At 43.7% G+C, this 20,581-nt stretch overlaps 1 protein-coding gene across 6 annotated transcripts in view; it reads left to right on the forward strand.

The window, feature by feature from the left end:
* The window catches only part of ITGA9 (integrin subunit alpha 9), a 374,600-nt gene that overhangs the window by 207,062 nt on the left and 146,957 nt on the right, over positions 1–20,581 (forward strand). The gene's annotated exons all lie outside the window — the stretch shown is intronic.

Consider the following 20,581-nt stretch of genomic DNA (forward strand, 5'->3'; position numbering starts at 1 on the left):
TTTGAGTGAGTTTCTTAATCTTGAGTTCTAATTTGATTTCACTGTGGTCTGAGAGACTGTTATGATTTCTGTTCTTTTGCATTTGCTGAGGAGTGTTTTACTTCCAATTACATGGTCAATTTTAGAATAAGTGTGATGAGGTACTGAGAAGAATGTATATTCTGCTGATTTGGGGTGGAAAGTTCTGTAGATGTCTATTAGGTCTGCTTGGTCCAGAACTGAGTTCAAGTCCTGAATATCCTTGTTAATTTTCTGTCTCATGATCTAATATTTGACAGTGGAGTGTTAAAGTCTCCCACTATTATTGTGTGGGAGTCTAAGTCTCTTTGTAGGTCTCTAAGAACTTGCTTTATGAATCTGTGTGCTCCTGTATTGGGTGCATATATATTGATGATAGTTAGCTCTTCTTGTTGCATGATCCCTTCACCATTATGTAATGCCATTCTTTATCTTTTTTTGATCTTTGTTGATTTAAAGTCTGTTTTATCAGAGACTAGGATTGCAACCCCTACTCTCTTTTGCTTTCCATTTGCTTGGTAAATATTCTACCATCCCTTTATTTTGAGCCTATATGTGTCTTTGCACATGAAATGGGTCTCCTGAATACAGCACACTGATGGGTCTTGACTCTTCATCCAATTTGCCAGTCTGTGTCTTTTAATTGGGTCATTTAGCCCGTTTACATTTAAGGTTAATATTGTTATGTGTGAATTTGACCCTTTCATTATGATGCTAGCCGATTATTTTGCCCATTAGTTGATGCAGTTTCTTCATAGTGTTGATGGTCTTTACAATTTGGCATGTTTTTGCAGTGGCTGGTACTGGTTTTTCCTTTCCATGTTTAGTGCTTCCTTCGGGAGCTCTTGTAAGGCAGGCCTGGTGGTGACAAAATCTCAGAGCATTTGCTTCTCTGTAAAAAAGTTTCTTCTTCGCTTATGAAGCTTAGTTTGGCTGGATATGAAATTCTGGTTTGAAAATTCTTTAAGAATGTTGAATATTGGCCCCCACTCTCTTCTGGCTTGTAGGGTTTCTGTGGAAAGATTCACTGTTAGTCTGATGGGCTTCCCTTTGTGGGTAACCCAACCTTTCTCTCCGGCTGCCCTTAACATTTTTTCCTTCATTTCAACCTTGGTGAATCTGATGATTATGTGTCTTGAGGTTGGTCTTCCTGAGGAGTATCTCTGTAGTGTTCTCTGTATTTCCTGAATTTGAATGTTGGCCTATCTTTCTAGGTTGGGGAAGTTCTCCTGGATAATATCCTGAAGAGTGTTTTCCAACTTGGTTCCATTCTCCTCATCACTTTCAGATACACCAATCAAATGTAGGTTTGGTCTTTTCACTTAGTCCCATTATTTCTTGGAGGCTTTGTTCATTTCTTTTCATTCTTTTTTCTCTAATCTTGTCCTCATGCTTTATTTCATTAAGTTGATTTTCAATCTCTGATATCCTTTCTTCTGCTTGATCGATTTGGCTGTTGATACTTGTGTATGCTTCATGAAGTTCTCGTGCTGTGTTTGTCAGCTCCATTGGGTCATTTATGTTCTTCTCTAAACTGGTTATTTTAGTTTGCAATTTCTCTAGCCTGTTTTCAAGGTTCTTAGCATCCTTGAATTGGGTTAGAACATGCTCCTTTAGCTCAGAGGAGTTTGTTATTACCCACCTTCTGAAGCTTACTTCTGTCAATTCATCAGACTCATTCTCCATCCAGTTTTGTTCCCTTGCTGACGAGGAGTTGTGATCCTTTGGAGGAGAAGAGGCATTCTGATTTTTGGAATTTTCAACCTTTTTATGCTAGTTTTTCCTCATCTTCATGGATTTATCTACCTTTGGTCTTTATGTTGGTGACTTTCAGATGGGGTTTCTGTATGGACGTACACTAGTACATTTTAACTTATGATGGTACATGATCTTTCATTCATCAAAGGAAAGTAATACTAAGATTCCTTTTCTTCAGTTTGAGTTTACTGGAGGAAGATGATGTAACACACACACACGCACACACACACACACAAATAGTCCTCCAAACCATTTAAATATTAATTAGCATTACTTTTACTTAGGGCAATAGTGGTAGATTAAAATAGCACACGTTTTGCCAAGCTTACAAAATTACTTAAAACTCATGGCATGGATATTAGAATTGTTTCACATTAGTACGAAGGACCTCCTGGGATTATTAGAGGAACTGACTTTAAAGAAGTTTCATAAATTTGCAGCTCATTAATTTTAATTTTAAATAGGCCTTCCACAAAGTGTTTTAGGGAAAAAATAACGAGAAACAAAAATATATGGATTTGTTTTGTCTTGAGGCAGACTGGAAATGCTGGAAATTTATTTTGGATCGTAGAAAAACTTCATGTGGTGGGAAAATGTTCACTTGCTCCAAGGTCAGGTATTAAGTTAGCAAAGTCCTAATGCTTTTGCTACCCATTAGTGGATGATCAAATCCATCTCTATTGAATTGTGCTTTTCTTATATTAAGATGTAAAATTCAAGGCTCAGTATAGCACCTGGTGGCTAAAGCTGCCTCCACTGCCCCAGTCTGGCCTTTCAAGTGTGGTCAGAGCTAGTTATCCTCTGTGGGCCCAGTAATCAATAATGCTTGAACAACTAGTGTGGTGGCCAGGCCCCAGACCCCCCATATGTATCAGCTACCAATTGCCACAAAAAAGGCTGAATAAAAAAATCACCCCAAAACTCGATGATATGAACAGCAATCACTGATTCCCATGGATTTTCAGGTCAGCTGGCCCAGGCTGGACTCAGCTGGACCTTGGCTGATTTGTCCATGCATCTGGGTTCAGCAGAGGGTAGGTTCTAGGCTTGGGTGACACCATTCAGCTCTACTCCCTGTGTCTTTCATTTTTTCTTTGGAACCAGTGGACAAGCCTGGGCATATTCTCACAGCATAACAGAGGTACAAGAAGGCATGCAGAAATGTGCAATGACTCTTAAGGCCTGGGCTCAGAACTGGTGCACTTTTCCTCCAGCCTTATTCTATTGGCCACAGCAAGTCACATGGCCAAACCCAAAGTCAAGGGACAGGAAGTTAGTGAGAGGAATTACAAAGCCACACAGCAAAGGGCCTGAGTATAAGGAGGAGGTGAAGACTTGGGACCCATAATGCAATCGACTATACTATATAAACAGCAAGGTAGCCCTGTCTCTTATCCTGATGCCTTGTTGTTATCAGGGCTATTTCAGTCTTTATTGCAATGCCATCTCTCTGGAATTCAGACATGAGATCTGGAGACTGGGTGAGAAGATTTTCTGAACCTCAGAAACAATGCCTTTGGACCGAAGCTCTCAGCCTCTTAGGTTGGGTTATTTCTCAGAGGACCCCTGGCCTCTCAAAATAGCCTTTTGGCCGAATCCTCCATTAAAGAAACCTTCGTTGTACTTTTGGGCCCATAGCTGTTCTCACAGGAACCATCAGAGAAATGTTCATTGATACTTAGATAACAAACCTGTGGTTCAGTTATATGGGATTTATCCAGACCTTTGGGTGTTCACTCTTCAGAGCCAGGGACAATGTGAGGGAAGATACAATCAGTTAAGTGCTAGTGGAAACCATGGTCTGAATTTGGTTGGCAAAGGCATAGTGGCTCCAAGCAGAGGTAAACTGCTTTGGTTGTCATTGAGCTCTCTTGATTCATTCTTGTCTGGGATGGAATGTGCCCTCCTTTCTTGTTCAAGCCAGGCAAGTGCTAGGCACTGGGCTGCAGAAGTGAGCAGTATGTGAGCCCTGCTCTCCTGCTGTGAGCAGAGCAAGAGGCTGGGAGATAGTGGTACCACACGGTGAGTGCTAGGTGGGTTACTCCAGGGCTCTGGAGCAGCTTCCAAGAGGTGGTGTTGAGAGGAATGAGGACTCACGCATTCTGAGCAGAGGGAAAATGTGAGCAGAAGTATGGAGAACAGGACTCCCGTGAAGATCTGCAGGTGTCTGGAATGAAGGAGGCAGTCAGGAGAACACAGTGAGAGACAGGGAAGGAGAAAGGGAGAGAAACCAGATTGTGGAACACTTATGAGTCTGGACTTCATCTTGAAGCCAGTGGGAGTACAGCCAAGTTGTAGTGTAAGTGCATTTAACCTAACAAGAATACAGCCAGGGGGCCAGGCGCAGTGGCTGTGCCTGTAATCCCAGCACTTTGGGCGGCTGAGGCAGATGGATTGCTTGAGCTCAGGAGTTTGAGACTAGCCTGGGCAACATGTCAAAACTCCGTCTCTAAAAAAACATACAAAAATTAGCCAGGCGTGGCAGCAAGCGCTTCTAGTCCCAGCTACTCGGGAGGCTGAGGTGGGAGGATCACTTGAGCCTGGGAAGCAGAGGTTGCAGTGAGCTGAGATGGCACCACTGCACTCCAGCCTGGGCGACCGGGGGCAAAAAAAAAAAAAAATAATAATGCAGTTGGGCACACTCCAGGAGCCAGGGTGGGGAAGGGAGAGGAGAACATTGAGATGGTATAGGTCATTTTGCCCTCTATTCCTCTCAGTGAAAGTACGTTCCAGCTTGAGTTTTGAGTTTGCTCCTCTCTCCAACCATATCAGTTCCTGCTTCCCTGCCTTGGGTAGGTCTGTGGGGCAGCTGCCCTTCATCCCAGTGCAGGAGCAGCCTTTTCAGGGTTGGACTTATGAGAGATGTTGTGCTGATTTCCACCATGGTGCCCCCCTCCCAGGGCTTCACAAGGGCAACTTGGACACAATTTTTGCTTTCCGTGATGTCTTTAGAACTTAGCTGTCCTGTTAGCCGTGACCTTACTCACTGTACGAAAAGTCGAAGCAAAGGGGTCACAGAGAAAGATTTCTCTGATGACTGTGTAGACAGTTGGTCCATGGTGTTGTGGCTGGAGGCCTCTGAATACCCACCAGACTGAGGAGCCTTTGTCTTAAGACAGAGGGAAGGACATCTGGGAGTGATTGGGTCACCCAGAGTGGCCAGAGATCAAGCCATAGGAAATGCTGTCTGTGACCAGGATTCATGGATGTTTTTATTTTCCTCTCTGGAGAGCATGAATTCTGGCAGGCCTCTGATCTCTTAAAACAATCAACTCTTCAATTAGAAGTTCATGATCTTTAATGGGCTTGAGTCCAGTTCCAAAACAGGCCATTGTCAAAACATCCAGGAACAGGGATGAAACTTGTTTAAAAGTTTCTATTAAGCAGGACTGAAAATTCCATTTGTAAAAGGATGCAACCATGTTTTGTCTTTTTGAATACTCACAGTACCTAAGAAAGCATCACATATGATAAAGAAAAAGACTATGGCAGGTGAGCTTTAAAAAAATGCTTTTTTTGATGCATTCCATCAGAAATCAGTGGAACATTTCATTGCTGTCTGGCTGGCCAACTCCGATAAAATAAGGACTTTTAAGGGAGGTGAAAAGACACAGCAGGATATCTGTAAAGCCAGAACCATCTGGTGGCAACATATAATTGTCCTATGGTTGTAACCTTGATAGTGCTGTTACCATGGGGGTTGGGTGGTGGGGCGAAGTGCATTTCCCAAAACTGTTGGCTAGCTGAGGGATGGGAGCTCCATCCATGAAAACCAGTCTTCCAGAGGAGGATCCCCAAACCCAGAGAGCTATTTAGAGTTTGAAATAAATTGTTCTCCTTCTCAAAAGTGGCAGAATGGTTAGAATCATCAACTGCACAGTCTAGGTCAGAAGTGAAGTTTGTCTTGTTTTATAAAGGGAAAGACACCCTTGTTTAGTGAGCACTGACCAAGCACTAGATACCCCACTGAATACTCCATATACATAAAAGCACTGAAGTATCTTACCAGCTGCATAACCTTGAGCAAGTTGCTTAACATCTCTGCCTGTTTTCTCCTCTGTGAAATGGGGAAAATAGCAGCACCTTATAAGGTTATTTTGCATATTAATTAATTAATACATATTCAAGTGCTTCTCAAAGTGCTTAGCATATAAGGAAACACTCAGTAGTGAAAACTAGCATTATTATTTCATTTAATCCTCAACAACACTGAGAATAAATATTCTTATACTCTTTTTACTGAGGCGGTGCAGAGGCTCAGGAAGGCCAGGTTACTTGCTCAAGGCTCATGTTGTAGGGGAAAGTTAAAGCTTGGAATGTCTGATTCTACATCGCGCTCTCCTCCTGTACATTGGCTTCTGTTGTCTCTGGGTTCAGCTATCAGCTGGCTCTAGACCAGAGGTACTAAGGAAGTCTTCCTGTCTGTGAAAGCCCCAATCCAGAGAGGAGGTAGAGAGTAGATGGGCAAAAAATCCACCAGCAAAGATAGCTGCCATCCCTCCCCTCCATTCTCTCCATGTGCTGTCTGACCTGGAGGCCTTGTTCAATAGCTTTTCCTCCTGGAGACACAAGCAATCTGTCCTGCTGGGTCAGTGGCAGTCCTTGCATTGAGTCAGCACATTGTTTTTTTTCTTTTTTTTTTTTTTTTAGACGGAGTTTTGCTCTTGTTGCCCAGGCTGGCAATGACACAATCTCAGCTCACCATAACCTCCACCTCCCGGGCTCAAGCGATTCTCCTGCCTCAGCCTCCCGAGTAGCTGGTGTTACAGGCATGCACCACCATGCCTGGCTAATTTTCTATTTTTAGTAAAGACAGGGTTTCTCCATGTTGGTCAGGCTGGTCTCGAGCTTCCCACCTCGGCCTCCCAAAGTGTTGGGATTACAGGCATGAACCACCGCGCCTGGCCGAGTCAGCACATTCTTTATCTATGTAGGTTGCATTTTCTCTCCTTGGAGAGCCTCAGATTCAATGGTGAGCTTATGGCTGGCATGCCAGCAGTTTCCTAAAATGTAATATCATCACTATTATTGTTATTATATGAGGGAAGGTGAATAGGAACTCATCAGAAACCTGGAAAATGTTGTCAGAACATTAGCCATGTAATTTTTTTCCCCTTCATTGTCTGTACCAGCTCTGAAGAAAAAGTGCAGAAGTTTGTTGATTTGGAGTAGCTGGCTTTTTTTTTTTTTTTAGATGGAGTTTTGCTCTTGTCGCCCAGGCTGGAGTAGAGTGGTGTGATCTCAGCTCGCTGCAACCTTCTCCTCCTGGGTTCAAGCGATTCTCCTGCCTCAGCCTCCCGAGTAGCTGGGATTACAGGTACCCACCACCATGCCCAGCTAATTTTTGTATTTTTTTAGTAGAGATGGGGTTTCACCATGTTGTCCAGGCTAGTCTCGAACTCCTGACCTCAGGTGATCCACCCACCTTGGCCTCCCAAAGTGCTGGGATTACAGGTGTGAGCCACTGTGCCTGGCCTAGCTGGCTTTAATGGTTGCTGTTTCTGGAATCTCTGGCTATAGGAATGGATTTCTCAATGGTATATTCTTGAAAGAAAGGCAAAATGCTCAACCAAATGGAACTTTTTGAATAAGAGTTGACAGATTGCTCATCCTTGCCCTCCTCAGAACAAGTGTTTGCCGTTTCTCTGATGTGGGCCTTCTTTTTTTTTCCCGAAAAAGTCTCACTTTGTTGCCCAGGCTGGAGTACAGTGGCGCTATCTTGGCTCACTACAATTTCCACCTCCCAGGTTCAAGTGATTCTCCTGCCTCACTCAGCCTCCTGAGTAGCTGGGATTATAGGCGCCCGCCACCATGCCCAGCTAATTTTTATATTTTTTAGTAGAGATGGGGTTTCACCATATTGGCCAGGCTGGTCTCGAAATCCTGATCTCAAGCAATCCACCTGCCTTGGCCTCCCAAATGCTGGGATTACAGGCGTGAGCCACCGTGCCCAGCCTGATGTGGGCTTTCTAGGAGGGGGCAGCAGGTACCTCTCCTCACATCACAGCGACGCATCAAGGATGAATGGACATGTGGGTGTCTTCCGTGGGAGTTACCTGGTGGAGGGTGGGATTTAGGCCCCAGGGAAGGTAAGGAGCAGTGTAAGGGACCGTCACACTCTGGGAGAGACATCGAAGGGTGACATGCCCTTCCAGAGAGCCCAGCTTCTGTTCACCTGATGAGAGGTGACACAATGCTACTGTGTTCATTCGTTTGACAAATGTGGATGGAGCACTTGCTATGGATATACCAGACCTGGTGGAAATAGACACATAATGCTGCATCACAATGCTCCCAGTCTAGAAGGGGAGACACACATGAAAACAGGTATCACTAACTATAGTCATGATCATGATGGGAATATGAGGGAGTTCCCTGGAAGCACAAGGGAGGCAGCACTCTACATGGTCTGAGTTTGAGTTCTCCTAGAAGCAGACCATGAGACAAGGATTTGAGTGCAAATAATTGAGTGAGCAGTGCAGGTAATGAAGAAGTAAGGAAGTACACAGGGAAGCCTGCGGTGAGGATGTGCCATAGCACTTGTATATCAGTGACTTACTGCTGTAACAAATCACCCCAGAACTCCATGACTTAAACCAGCCACCATTTGTTTAGCTCCTGATTCTGTGGCCAGCTGTTGAGGCTAGGCTCAGCTGTTTGGGTCTTCTGGTCTCATTTGGGCTCCCTCTTGCATCTGCAGGCAACCTCGGGTTGGTTGGGTGCCTGGCTGTTGGTTTGTGGTTCGCTGGCGTTCCTCCGCATGGTCTCTCCTCCTCCAGCAGGCTAGCCTAGGATTACTCTTACAGTGTGGCCAGGGCCCAAAATGGAGAGCAGCAGTGCACTAGACCTCATGAGGCCTAGTTCCAGAGCAAATATATTCTCACTTTTGCTACATTCTGTTGATCAAAGCAAATGTCACAGGGTCGCATGGAAATAAACTCTGCTTCCTGATGGGAGGAGCTGCAAAGTCACATGGCAAAGGGTGTGATCCAGAGAGGCTGTCAATCAGTGCATCATCCCCTGCTCCCACAGTGGATGATTGGCACTTTGTCCTGCAGGGAAACGTACCTCTTGGAATGACTATATCTGAGAGGTGAAGGAGCTGGGGTGTTTGTACCCCAATTCCTGAGATTCACTGGTTGAGGGCTACTCTGGGTTAGGTGGGTGGAGACAGTTAGCTCCCTGGCACTTGCATCCTTGTCTAGCTATGGGAAAAGGCCCTTAGATACAAAAATGCAGACACTGGCAGCTGAAAGTCAGCAAAAGCATTGGGGTCAGGGTGGGGAGTGTGGGAGGGGATGGCAGGGACATGGATGATGTCTCCTGTACCCGCTTTCTTAAAGACTCTCAGTTGATGAATTTATTCTGAAATTCCAACAGGAGTATCATATCACCTTTTGACATGGAGGCTTCTTCCCATTAGCTTCCTAGGAATACTTTCATTTCATGTTTTGCCAAACACCCAACATTCTCCAGTACTATGATAACTATTCTCTATTGCATTTGTCTGGACCCTTTTTTCCCCTTCTCTAGCAAGCATAACAATATATTGCACACATGCAGAAGGGCATTTGGCTTTACAGCAAACCTATGAACCATGTATAGGGCTCCAAGTTTTGTTCCCATTTCGCTGAGGACAGCAGCAAAGGCAGATAAGGGATGTGTCCACAGCACGTCCACAGGCAGAGAGGATAAGATCCCTGAGCCCTGCATCATCCTGGGAGTGACGTGGGCCAAGCCTAGCCACGCAGCAGAACTCTGTGTTTCTTAGGAGCCCTGGCTCCAGCGCAGCTCAGGCATAAGCACAACCCATGACTCTGGGATGCCCCTCAATTGTCTTACAAAGTAACTCAGGCATTGATGTGGGGTAGAGACAAGCCCAGCACACAAGTTCTTCCAGGTTGGGGGATTTTATGTGTGTACTTGGAGCCAGAGCATTTCTGGTGCAGAATAGGAAGCTGACAGACAGGGATTAGAGTCACTTATCTGAGGTCAAAAAAATTAAATAGCAGAGGCAGGAGAAACACCTGGTGGGAGGCTCCAAAGCCTGATGTTCTAGCAATTTGACCCATGGGCCCTGACTTTAAATAACCATTGCAGCTTGGGGAACCTGGCCTGTCTTTAGGTGGAAACAAGTTTTGGAAATTCCTCCTATTGCAGAAAGCATTTGATTTGCAGTTTCCTGAATGCGAGGCTCCAAGTGTAGGGACCGCCACCCAAGGACGTTTTTCTCTGTTGGGCAGACTCAAAGCACTGAGGGGAGCTTTTCAGGGCCCACCATACATGAGCAACAGATAGCTCTCCCTACAGATACCATATTTCAGGGACAGCCCCTTCCCTCCTGAGCAGACACTGGCTGAGATTTTCCAGCTTCGACTTTCTAGATGGTGAGAGGATGGGGATGCTCAGAGGGGCAGTGAAGGCACTGAGGCAGTAACTGTGGCAACCATAGAAGAGGCTGGCCACGTGCTCATAGCGGCCTTCCTCCTGAGACACCCGGGAAGGCTGAGTCTACCTCACAGGTGTGCCTGATAAAATTTTTTTGGGCAGTGTTTTCCTTGGCTTCCAAACATAGCCATCCATTGGAGGTTTTATGTGGAAGCATCTTTCCAGCAGGCACAATGACATGGCTATTTCCCTTGTGACTGGACGCAAGGAAAGGATCTATGAAGAGAATGTAGCCCTGAATCCCTCCCTTCTCTCAACTTGGAGCAGACAGGGAGCCATGTGTGGTTTCCTTGCTAAGATTTTTGCAGTTTATTCTGTGTGGCTGTGTGTGTTGGTCCCTTGCCAATAATCCTAGACTCACCCATCCCGGCACAGGCTTGTTACTGTGGGCCAAGCCAAATTCTGAAGCAGCGCAGTTGTTTGTTGTCTGAACTCAGTCTTCCCCAACACATACTTTTCTTGTTGTCCTGCACACACCCTCTCATCAGCACCCCTCCCAAGTTTGTTCTGAGCCACCTGATATAACCGCAGGTGAACAAGAAGGCTGCCCTGTGGCTCTTCACGGATGAAAAGCCAAAGGCACCTGTGGCTTCGCTTTGTCCCCCGTAGTCACTGGCCACGGTGAGACCTGGGTTTAACATGACCTGCCCATAAATCAGTTTGCTGCAATTGCAGTGAGAGGGAAGGTACCTTGTAGAAAACCTCTAGATTTTATGAGCTTGTTTCCCTGACTGCATTCCAGAGCCACGTGTGAGACTTGGGTTTAACATGACCTGTCCGTAAATCATTTTGCTGAAATTGCAGTGAGAGGGAAGGTACCAGGTAGAGAACCTCTAGATTTTATGAGCTTGCTTCCCTGACTCCATTCCAGGTGATCTTGATCCAAAAATGACGAGGCTGGGTGGTTGCCATTGGTGTCACACCCACATCCCTTGCTGTGCAGGTGCACTGCTCCCAGCTGCTGTGCTGGCTGCTAGCTGCTCACAGTGGCCTGTCCTTTGGTCTGGAAAGTCACCCTTGCCCTGCCTGGGAGGGTGACTTGTTAGCCAATGGCTGGCTGATTTGGGGTGTGGATTAACTCCCTGGTGCAGTTTATGCTGCACAGCTCCCCTTGGTTTCTGGTTGAGGCTAGATTCCCCCTGTGCCCACAGCCTTGGTCCACTCCTGCCCTGTCCCTGCCCCAGCCTGGTTCCCTGGCTCGCCAACAGATCCCTGGATCTCTGCCACAAGCTCTGGCTTCCAGGGAAGGGAGCCTATCCTGAGATGCGGTAGAACCTCATGTTTTATTTATCTGCTCTTAGATCTCCTGTCCGGGCAGGCTGATTGCTTTTTAGGATTCCAAGTTCCAAAAGGAAATCAAATCCAATGTATTTATCAGACATTAGTGGGGGAGGAAAAAAAACAGTTGCTCATTGGCTTTTTATTTGCCCTCTTGGAATTGCAGAGGATTTTGTTATTTTTATATTTAAAAACCAGACTTGTGGAGTAATGTGTGGGAGACCCCTTCAGGCTGGTCCAGGGGACTTTGTGTCTTTAGAGATTGCTCTGGACACCTCTTCCACTGAGGCTTTGTTTTTAAAGAGGACTTTCCAGACCCAAGGGAATGGAAGGGGGCTCCCTTGAGAGAAATGGCTTTCATACAAAATGTCCTTACTGGTGGGGAACTGAAGACAGGTACAGTCCTTACTGCATAAGGGGACAGATGATGTTCAGTTACAGTCATCAGCCTTTCTCACCAGGAGCACTGGACTCTCCTTTAAGAAAGTTTTCTGTGATAATGAGATTTGAACTGGAAGAAATGCTGTTCTTTCAGTTAACAGTTGTGTTTTTTCCAAGAAAAAAAAGAAATACAAATGTTAAAACTTTTTTTTTTTTTCTGGTGCTAAAGAACAATTTCACCTCCTAAGCCAAGAAGGAAAAAATTCTCATCTAAACCACCAGGCTTAAAGGTGGCTCCTTGTCAGTCCTGAGGTGGTAGAATTGAGGTGAATGAAATCAACCACAGTTTCTAATGTCTTCTTATATGCCTTCAGAAACACCATGCTCACCTTTCCTCCTGCTGTCCTAGGCTGAGCCTGCCATCCCTCCTTCCCTCTGTCCATCACAGCCTCCCCTTAGGGTCATTAACTCAGTCCCTACCACTCACCTTCCCATAGGACAGGTGTTCTTAACCTGGAGTCTATGTCCTCTTGCTGATCTGTGAACCCGGATAAGGAAATGATTGCATTTTGTTTTCACTAACTTCACACTGAAATTTAACATCATATTCAATTATGAATGTAGGAAACAGACTACAGTAATATTACCAGGACCTGTGACTCTGTCCCAAATAGAAATCACAGGTATTGTCAAATCAAGTTAGAGTTATTGCAGATATTTCAAACTACCATTTACATTCATCCCTCCTTCAGAGTTATAGCATTAGATTTACCTCCAGATCTTTTTATTTAATATGTTTTTTTTAAAAGCATATTGCTAAACTACACATTTGTGCTCTCCCCTTTCCCATAGGGCTACCTCACCTCCCAGGAGAAAAGATTCAAAATCTAGGAGATTCATAATTTCAATATATTCCATTGCTTGTGACTATTTATGGCCGTATTTGGTTCCTGAGCTAGAAACAGAAAAGTTATGGCCATGACAGAATTACTTGTCAAGGGACTATGATGGCCCTGCTAACCTGGGCTTTCTTGAGCTGTCTGCCCTGCTAGCTTTGATGAAATGCACATACACTGCTTGCATTTTCTGTGCAATGGCCAAGTGTAACAGGCAGCACACATGTGGCAGATCGTAGCAGCGGGCCCTTGCTGGGTCAAGTCATACATCGCTGCACACCAGTGCTGTCTTAGGACATTGGACCTCCGAGCAGCCTGCAGATCTTGGGAATTCCTCTGCCCCCTAAAGTATTCTTTGTCTTTAATCCAGTTGTTACAGTGAGTGAACCTGATTTGTTCCAGATGTCCTAAGATTTAGTGATTCCGGAAACTACTCCTAAAGTCAAGGCTGATGAGGATTTGAATTCCTCTGTTAGCTGGGAACCAGCAGTTCTTTTCACAGTTAAACAGATGAGGCAGGAGGAGGGAGACTGAGCTGCCTTGAGGGACAGGGAGGGGCCCACTGACTGGCTTATTTGCCTTGTTAGAAAGAGGATGGCCTTTGAAGCAAATATCGATTCTACCACTACATGGCTGGGGCCAAAGTCAGCTGGGCAGGGACATGGACGTGCTATTTTTTTTAAAGTAATACATATTTACCTTAATTATCTGAATGTTGTTGCTAGGGAAACCACTATTTTGGCTCAGATCATCTTAGTAAATGCTTTTTTCTTTCTCTCACTTTTTGAGCATAAAACTGGCCCAGGTGGGTACCTATGAGGGAGGTAGAGGTATTTCTGGCTTCCTATAAGTGAGTTTTTCAAACCAGAAATTCAGTCCCAGGAATGATTTCCCTGACCCACTGTAAATTTTAATTGAGGTGCCTTACAGGGGTGCACTATGATCTCTCTCTGGAGTTAATAACCATATGGATCTGTTTTGCCTGATTAGAAGGGATTTCTAAAGCATGATGAGATGGGGAAGCACAATTCAAACTACATGGCATAGTAACTCACTCCCAGAGGAAGTTAAAACATGTATACATACATATAGAATGTTCTGTTTAATATTATTGGTTTATGCAGTATTTGAATATATAAATATGAATATAAAGCCACGTACAGTTACGGATTTAAAACAAAAGCAGAACTTAATTAATGTTGCTGTTTGGATTTTTTTCAAGTGTATTTGAATGCAGACAAGTATCCAGATAGATGCTAGTGGAAGTCTGGGACAAGCTGTATAAGGGTATCAACCCAGGGTTCAGCTGGAGCTGGGCCAGACTACTAGGTTGTGTATTTAGAGAAACTAGGGCAGGACTGCTGGAGAAGAAGCTGAGTGGTGCCGAGGTAGGGCAGTGATATGGTTTGGCTGTGTCCCCACCTAAATCTCGTCTTGAATTGTAGCTCCCATAATTCCCACATGTTGTGGCAGGAACCCGGTGGGAGGTAGATAAATCATGGGGGCGGGTCTTTCCTGTGTTGTTCTTGTAATAGTGAATAAGTCTCACGAGATCTGATGGTTTTATAAAGGGGAGTTCCCCTGCACACACTCTCTTGCCTGCCACCATGTAAGACGTGACTTTGCTTCTCATTCACCTTCCGCCATGGTTGTGAGGCCTCCCCAGTCATGTGGAACTGTGAGTCAATTAAACCTCTTTCCTTTATAAATTACCCAGTCTCAAGTATATCTTTATTAGCAGTATGAGAACAGGCTAATACAGGTGGGATAGGCACACCTGAGAAGGAGGACAGGGTCAGATAAGGTGGTAAGCTTTGAACAGAAGAAAGCGTGTCATAGGGGATGTTGAGCTTGTTGGGATGAGGAGCATCCAATGGGCTAGAGCAGGTGGTTTAGGGCTGAGGCTGTAAACCACAGGGGATTACCTATGTTTATCTGGGGCAAGTTGCAGGATAACCACAGGACAAGACTAGTAGTTGGACAGAAATAACAATTTTTATTATTCTAGAATAGATTAAAATATAAAATTAAATTAAATTTTCTCTAATATATTTAGAATTGAACCTTTTTTGGTACAATATTCTTTTTTAGTATTTCTTGGTGATTTTTTTTTTTTTACAACAAAAAATAGAGCAATACCTTTCTTGGTTAGTAAAATAAATCCCTAAATATTTGCCACAATCTCTAGAATCTTCTAAATCAGGAAATTTTAATGATTTTCACAGCAGTAAAAATTGATATTCATATTCTAAATAATTCCATGTTTCACTGAAATCTGCAGGAATCGAAAACAATAGGCAGTCACTAACTAAAATGGGACAGCAAGACAGAAACAGTTTCCTATCCCTGTAGGAAAGAGAAATCTCGGAGCTTTCATTGCATGAAAACCGACTCCATTTTAGTACCTCGTTGCACTTCAGGCTTTCCTTGTCCAGAGTTCTCACACGTGACAGTGAGCTCCAACTACAACCTATTCCAAGCTGAGAGTAATGGACTGAGAATCTGAAAACATGACACATCAATCCATTCCCCACCTTTCCCCTGTGAGACTCAAAAAAACATTTCCCAGGCTCCCTTGCAGATAAGCTTCTTGGGAAGTTCAGCCAGTGGCATCACTGGTGTGAGATTGGAGAAAGGGAGGAGGAGAAAAGTCAGGGTGTTTCTCCTCAACTCCACTCACTTTAAGCAGCATCTCTGGCAGTAGCTACTTCTCCTCCACCGTCTTAGCTCCCTCTTGGCAGTCCCAGTCCCAGTCACAATCACAACACCTCCTCCCTCAGTCCCTCCAACTCTAAGGGTGTCAGCAGTTGCTTCTGATCTCAGCTTTTCCTTATCTTACCTTGTTTGCTCTTCTGGTTCTTTTCACACCTTTGTACCTGGTTCCCCATTTTAATCCCTTCTATGAACTACCTGGCATGGGTTCTGCTTTCCTCTCTGGACTCTGACTAATACATAGTGGGTTTGAATCCTGGTACTGCCACTAGTTACTAAATAAGTTATTAAGTTGTCTACCTTATTTAGTCCTCAATGTCTTTGCAAAATGGGGAGGAGGTTGGTCTGTAATGAATTCTGAGATCCCTTGAAGCTTTGAAAATCCGTGAGTCTCTAAATTTTGATCTCATTATACATATTCATGAAATGAGTGTATTTTTCTAGCTCCATTACAGAGATAGTTTTTATTATTTGCTTTCTAGGACATGGCCTTAGCCTTCATAATACTGTTTGTTTACAGATTTCATGAAGGCATTTACCCTGGCATTGTGCCACTAAAGGCTGATGTTGGCAGCATTATTCTTAGGAGACATAGAAATGTTGTGGTTTTGAGAATGGGCTTTTATATTATTTGGCGTAGATTATTAAAGAACAGTTACCTGTGTCATGAAGGAGAGGCTCCCAGACTGGCACTTTGAATGCAAATTCTTCTGTGACAAATCCAGGGGACTTTGGAATAACTCTCAGATATGGCAGTAGACTTAACTGTAAAAGCTCCCAGCCCACAGAGGTGAGCAGAGGCTGAGGAGTAAACACCATACCAACATTCTGGGACAAAATAGCATGAATGCTGTTGTACCTTGGAGATGCAATAGCAGCTGCCTTCCTAGGTGGGGAAGCTGAGAGCAGCCTCTTACAGGAGTGCATGCCCTATAGACAGAGGCTCATGAACTTGTGCTTGCTGACATGTATATCTTCTTCAGTTGGTCCCTAGTGAGTCTACCCAAAGTGAATTGCACTGGGGAAACTCAGAAATATACACCCCTCAGATTCAACAAGGGTGGTATCTTGTGTGTTTCCTTTAAGTTATACCAGTTTATGGCAGGGGCAATGTTCAAAATAGTTAAGAACCTGCACAGCATGAGCACACCTACCATTAAGAACAGTTGCCAGTCATAGAGAACTGGTACAGCTCCCCTGGTGCAACCCACTGATGGTCAGTCTGGGGCCAGGAGTGTCTTTGGTCACCCACACCCACATTTGGCTGGACTGTGAGGCCTGGGACTTGAACCACCTCAGTAGAAATTGAGACTATGGCACCTGGGATGTCTCCTTGTGACAGTTACGCAAGAAGGAAAGTGAACAGAATGTGGATCCCAAGGGTTGGGTAGGGTTTGTCCAGAGCCTTGGGTCCTTTCCAGAAGGAGCTTGGGCCCCTGTAATTCAGAGATATTCAGATTAACTGATCTGGTCTCCTGCCAGTGACAGGCCTCACTCACTAGACCATTCTCCTATTCAGAAAGCTGACATAGGATCCTGTAGCAGGAATGATCAGTGCTGGCTGCATCCCTTTTATATTTATGTGCTATGCTGGTATGCAGCTACTAGTAACTATATCTCTTTGCCTTTTCTGCCTACCAAGTATCTTGCCAGAGGTACTGGGAGTAGATGTGCAGCCTCCCACCTTTGCAGTAGCCCTCAACCAATGACTGACTAGAGTGGACACGTAAATATTCCCTCATCCCACAAATGGGATAACTCTGTTCTGCTCATGTGTTGCACAGTTTCCCAGAGCTCCCCAGAAAGATTAAGTTCCAGGTGCTCAGGGAGCTGACTGGCTTGATGTTGCTGCCTTTGCTGGTTGCCTGTCCTTCTGTGTCTCACTCTACCCCTTCCCTACTGGTGTTTTATGGAACCACCTCTGGAATAAACAACTTGCTTTCAAACCTGTCGCCAGTTCTGCATCTGGGGGCGCCTGCACTGACATTCTTTTTTCCCTAGATCTGTGTGGCTTGCTACTTTTTTCTCCCACCACATCACAGGTAATGAATGAGGCTCATTTGCACAACATACAACTTTGGACATCAGATTTTGGTGAAACTCAAAATTACTTGCTGAGAAAGAAAAGCACACATATGTTACGCTTTTTTTTTCAGCATTTCACAATATTCACTAAAGCATTTTATAAGCAAGTGAGTTGTAGGAGCTAAATATGATCAATTTTTAAAAACTACTTTTTTTTTTTTTTTTTTTTTTTTTTGAGATGGAATCTTGCTCTTTTGCCAGACTGGAGTGCAGTGGTGTGATCTCGGCTCACTGCAATTTCTGCCTCCCGGGTTCCAGCCATTCTCCTGCCTCAGCCTCCTAAGTAGCTGGGACTACAGGTGTGCACCACCACACCCAGCTGATTTTTGTATTTTTAATAGAGACAGGGTTTCACCATGTTGGCCAGGATGGTCTCAATCTCTTGATCTCATGATCCACCCGCCTTGGCCTCCCAAAGTGCTGGGATTACAGGCATGAGTCATCACGCCCGGCCCAAAACTATTTACTTTCATTTTTACCCAAATTTATTTCCCCTGGACGTCTACTTCACAAGCAGTAACATAAGCAAGTATGTATCATTAAAGATTTATCACAAATCAATCATATTATATCATAAGTAAAGTAAAACTGGTGAAACAAATTTAATGCAGTATATCCCAAAAGTAATTATTTGAGCATGTAATCAATATTAAAACAATTGTGGAGATTTTTACATCTTAGAGTATCTGCTGTCTTTGAAAACTCATGTGTATGTTAAACTTAATTCAGACCAGCCACATTTTAAGTGCTCAAATGCCACGTGTTATCTGTAGCAACCATATGGGGCAGCTCTGGTCTAGCACATGAACTTCAGAGTTGTCCCACTCAATAGGCAAGGGAGCTGGGGTAATTATACAGCAGTTCCCATCAGTCATTGAGGGTTGCTGCAGAGCATGTCAGAGGCTTAATTCTTAGGCACTTTCCTGGCCTGCAGAGAAAAGCCCTCTGACAAAGAGATGGGGATACTGACTAGATAGAACTGCAGTCTGTGCAGGTTACACAGTGATAAGACCCCAGGTGGAACCACTTATAGCTGATTACATTTTTTAATATCTTCACTTTGGTGTTTTATTATTGTCAAATTACTTGCAATAATATATCTTAAGTTGGTCACTCAAGAAAACTTGGTTAAATTCATGGGCCTAGAATATCAACATCAAATCTTTGTCTTCAAGATCTAAGGGAATCTGGATGTGCCCTACACATATCTACTTGCCTCTCGCTAATCTTTCTGCTAAGAGTGTCCTTCTCCTGCCCCTTTCCATGTTATTTCTGCCCACCTTCATCCTCTGATCATGTTTATTTTTCTCTCTGGCTGGAATGTACTCCCTGTTTTTCTGCCCATCAATAGGCAGAGCATTTTACAAGCAAGTGAGTTTTAGGATCATTCTTTCAGATGTGGCTCAATTGCTACCTGTCTCTGGAAGCTTCATGTAATAACTTCAGTCAACAGTGATATCTTTTCCCTGAGTTTCTCTTGCCCCTTGGTCTTCACCTGTTCCTTTGGCAGGTCTTATCAACTTCATGGTTTATTTCCTGGGTAATTCATTTACCAGCATGCATTCAGGAGGTGCCTGACAGTCCTCACTTATTCCCTGTAGCTTAATTAACACCGTCTCTTAATTCTTCATGTTATAATCAATTTATTTGGTATTTTTTGCTCATATCTCTCATAGAAAGACAACAGATGAGCAATTTTGGTTTTATGGTTTACTCATGTTTGTAATTTTAAACTCTGAAAATTGAAAAGCTTTGATAGTTGTCAACAAAGTACCCAGAAAGAAGGTTGCCCATGAGAGTGGCTAAAGACATCTAGAGTCATCTCAAATGCCTCCACAAATTTCAAAGAAAATTGTCAAGAGAAAAGTTAAGCACCTCAGTAGCATTTGTAAAGAGATGACACCTTATGTTCTAAATATTCTCCCAGTATTCTAAAATATCCTAAATGCTAAGGAAATAAACACAATTTTATTTATAATCTTATAGCCAAGTATGTTTCATATACATTGATACTATTTAGTTGCATTTTTATATGCTTTAGGAGCAATGGGAAAGGCAAAGGAGCACTGACTGGACCAGGGGTTAGAGCTCTGCCCTTGTCTGCTGAGTGGCCTTGGGGAAGTCATTTAACTGTCTGCCTTTATCTGCAAAATGGTGACCCAAATGGGCCCCCTTCCAGCTGTCAAATTCCATGTCTGATTTTATGATGTCTGCCCTTTTTAAGGATGGGAAGCATTGTTTGTGATTTCACATTGCAGGGGCTATTTACATGTATGATTTGCATCATTGATTTTATGATACATTGTTGAGAGTATCTGTGATTTTTTGGAAGCTGAATCCTTACTGAGGGCATGCTGCCCCTAGTTATGATATTGCTCCTAGGAAGAATAAAATCTGCTTCACAATGTCCTTTTTGGTATGATTTCCATGATTGAGAAAACTGGGGATTGTATGTGTAGTACATCTGGTTTATCCACTTGTCTGTCCATGGACACTTTGGGTTGTGTCTACCCTTGGCTACTGTGAATAGTGCTGCTATGAACATGGGGGAACAAATGTCTCTTTGAGTTCCTGCTTTCAGTTCATTGGGTAATAAACCCAAAAGTATAATTTTTGGGTTATATGACAATTCTATGTTTAATTATTTTGAGAAATGTTCATATTGTTTTCCAAGCAGCCACTCGATTTTACGTTCCTACCAACAGTGCACAAGGGTTTCAATTTCTCCACATTCTTGACAATTCTTGTCTTCTGTTTTTTTGATAGTTGCCATCCTAATAGTCATGAAGTGGGAAAAAATAGTTTTTAAAAAGTAACAGATGGATAAACAACTAAGAGAAATAAGAGAAGGAAGGAGTGAAGAATGGACGGATGGACAGACTTGGCTGCCCTATACTATTATCCTAGTCATCATTGTTAAATATAGTTGTGGTTGGTAGATACAATACCGATAATAATAATGATGGTGTAATGAGAATTTTTTTAATGCAAATACAGTTGGATGC

Source organism: Pan troglodytes, chromosome 2 (assembly GCF_028858775.2).
Source record: "Pan troglodytes isolate AG18354 chromosome 2, NHGRI_mPanTro3-v2.0_pri, whole genome shotgun sequence".
In the NCBI taxonomy this organism is placed as follows: Eukaryota; Metazoa; Chordata; class Mammalia; order Primates; family Hominidae; genus Pan; species Pan troglodytes.